The following is a 3662-nucleotide window of genomic DNA, read 5'->3' as shown; positions in this document are numbered from 1 at the left end:
AATCCATTTGGGTGAAATTTCATTAGTCTCTATCACCCACTGAGAATGATCTTTTAAAAAAATATTTTCTTCTACATTTTTTCTCTAACTCTATAAAGCACTTTCTTATGGTCTCTTTTAGAGTTGTCAGCAATGGAATCTGGCTATCATGTAGTTCTACTAGTGTCAGGGGTAACAAAGCTTAGGTTGATGTGGTCCATTAGTCTTTTAATTGTTGTTGTTGTGTACTATTGGGTCAAAACAGACTCATAACTGACCCTCCATAGGGTATTCAGAGGCAGCAAATGGCTGCAGATAATAATATTAAATAAATACAGCCTTCAAAATGGATTGCATCTCAACATTGACAAGATAAAATTCCCCAGTATTGGACTGATAAGCAACACTATGAGAGATGGGGACAACATTGAAGTTGTCAACAATTTCATCTTACTTGATGAACAGTCAACACCCTTGGTACCAGCAGTCTAGAGATCAGGAGACAGTGGATTGGATAGGTCTGCCAGGAATGTCTCCAAATTCTGAAAATGATGTCAGTTTGAAGACTAGGGTGTGCCTGATTTAGGCCATGAACTCTTCAATCATTGGCTATGTTTCTAAGAGTATGATAATGCATAAGGATGCTAGAGAAGAGTTCATGCCATTGAGCTATGATGCTGGAGAAAGGTGGATGGTTGGTGAAGGAGCGGTAGACTTCCAATAAGGTGGATTGAAATAGCGACTGCAGCAGTGAGCTCAATGTGTCAGATCTTAGGAAAATGGCACAAGATAGACCAGTGTTCAGATCTATTCTTCATAGGGTGGTTATGACTTGTATCCAGTCCAACCACAAATAACAACCAGAACAAAAACAATTTGCACAGGATGAGATTGCACATCGAAGTTGAGCTCTGTGTGGTCCTTTCAATTAGTTAGTCTTTCAATTAGTTAATTATAAGGTGCAATAAAGGACACTGAACTAGAAGACTTACAAAGAGAATTCATTTAAAAATTATTTGTTCTGAAATATCTACCAATTTTCCAAAAATTATTTAGGGGAATTTGCATTGGATTACCCAATCAGATAGGTAATAATACAAATACTTCTAAAAACCTTACTGAGATGCAAAAATCTGCACTGTATTATCTGTGAATAATATGGCACATTACTTCGCTAATGAAAAATGGGTGTCTGTCAAATTAATTTTGAAACCTTTAAAATGTTTAAAGCAAGTTAGAGTAAGATTACAAGATGAACAATTAAATATGAGTGATGCATTTAGTATGTAGGTGGAAACTAAGTTTAAATTAAGAACACTTAATATTATGTTTTGGAAACACTGATTAAAAATTAATGTCATGAAAAAGTTATTGAAAATGATAGTGTGTTAGAAGTAGTTATCTACATTCTCGTTAACAAATTCTAATTAATTCTGAACTTAAAATGTAAGCCACATTACATTTTAAAACACTTCTGGGAAATGTCAGAAAATCTAAAAAAGAGCCAATACTGAAGTGTAACAAAGGAAAGCAATTCTGAAAATGCTCTTGCTTCAAACGATGTTGTGGTGAGTTAAGATGATTTCTTCAATGATAAAATAGTTAAATTCAGATCAAATGGCACTACAGTTAATACTGATCTTATAATGACAGTTTCTGATGGTATACAAAGTGGTAGTAAAGAATTATACTAGAATTTGGGGTAGAAAACCATCTTACATTATCCTTGTTATATGAAGTTTCTGTGGTAGTTTTGAATACTTCTCAGGTGAGGTTTGAGAAAGATTAGACATTCACCTTGTGTAACAAATAGGAGCAGCTTTCTTTTTTAAATTGTAAAAACTTAGTCCTATATCATCATTAAACAATTTTAATATGTTATTACTACCCCTCAAATTAGGTAGAATTGAGGAGAAATAAGAATAAGGTAACATAAATTCCTGAATTCTTTAATACAAGAAAACTAAAATATGCTTTTGACTGTATGCATGAAGAAATTAATATCCTCCCCATCTCATCATACTCAGTGGTCCAATTTGGATGTCATGTTCTTGAAAGTCTTGCCATATTTTCTTTTCTTTCAGGTTTTCAGTGCATTTTTATTGAACTATTCTGTGCCATTGATTTTTTTTGCCTGTGCAAACAGGCATTGAAGATTCAAAAACTCCAATAAGATTGTCTACATAGATTTTTGTTTCTCAATGACTTATTCTGAGAGCAAATATAAGTGTTTTAGTTTCTTATGCATGTTATTGGCCAAGCTTATCTTTTTATTTCTTCAAAGCAAAGTGATCCAACAGTAAAAAAGGGTATTTTTAAAAGATAATTCTAATTATGCCACACATTGTGAAAGGTAGAAAAATGTCATGTTATAACATAAACAATATGTAAATTATGTCAAAGAAACTAAAATTTGAGTCCTTAAACTAAATTCTGTTACATGGTAAATTATTAAATGTTAATAAGCTCCACCTTCTTTTTTTGTGAAAATTAAAGATAATGGCAATGTTTTCCCATATTGTTCTAATACCAGTGTTAGAATTATAAATAATTATTCTACCACTAGGTAGAATATTAAGCATTATTCTAGTATGTTTGTTGTTGTTGTTGTTATGTGCTGTCAAGTCACCTGCAAGCCTATATACAACTCTAAACCTTCCTCTACACTGTGCAAACCTGTCTCTAACACACCTACTTCCATTTCCTCAGTCTCTGAAACAATCCATCTCATCAAGGATCTTCCTCTCCTATGCTGTCTCTCTACCCTCCCAAGTATTACATCCTTCTCCAAGGACTGGTCCTTTCTTGCAATATGTCCAAAGCATGTCAGATGAAGCTTCAGAATCTTTGTCTCCAAGGAGCAGCCTGGTTTCATCTTCTCCAGGACAAGGCTGTTTGTTCTCATAGCAGTCCATGGAATTTTCAATAATCTTCTCCAACATCACAGCTCAAAGGCATCAATTGTCCTTATATCGTCCCTAGTCCTTGTCCTCTTTTCCGACATATAGCAAGTGATTGCAAAGGCTATGGCCTGTGTCAGGTGCACCTTAGTCTCCAGACTGACATCTCTGCTCTTTAGTATTTTGGAAAGATCTCTGGCAGCAGATTTTCCCAATGCAATATGTTTTTTAATTTCTTGGCTGCTGGTACCAAGAGTGTTAATAGTGGAGCCAAGCAAACCAAAGCTTATTAATAATCTCAATTTCTTCACCATCTATTATGCTGAATCACCAATTGGCCCAGTGGTGAAAATTTTTGTTTACTTGATATTGAGCTTCAGTCTGTATTGAAGGCTGCAGTCCTTGTGCTACTGCAGCAAGCACTTCAGGTCCTCCTCAGTTTCAGCAAGTAGGGTTGTGTCATCTGCATAATGCAGATTGTTGATGATTCTACCTCCAATCCTGATGCCACATTTCTCCTCAAATAGCCCAGCCCCAGGGAAAATCTGTACTAAACATAGATTGGAAATATACGGAGATAGTACACATCCCTGGCAAGAACCCTTCCCAGTGTTTCCTTGCTCTCCTCTGACAGCTTCCTCTTGGTCCGAGTATAGTTTTCACATAAGAATGATCAAGTGTTCTGGGATTACCATTCTTCTCAGAGTTAACTACAGTTTGTTGTGGTTCATGCAAATATCTTTGCATGTTGTTTGTTGTTATGTACCGTCGAGTCGTTTGCGA

Source organism: Elephantulus edwardii, unplaced genomic scaffold (genome assembly GCF_000299155.1).
Source record: "Elephantulus edwardii isolate Elephantulus edwardi_28Jun2011 unplaced genomic scaffold, EleEdw1.0 scaffold00251, whole genome shotgun sequence".
NCBI lineage: Eukaryota > Metazoa > Chordata > Mammalia > Macroscelidea > Macroscelididae > Elephantulus > Elephantulus edwardii.
The sequence above is the reverse complement of the archived record's forward strand: the minus strand, read 5'-3'. Positions refer to the sequence as shown.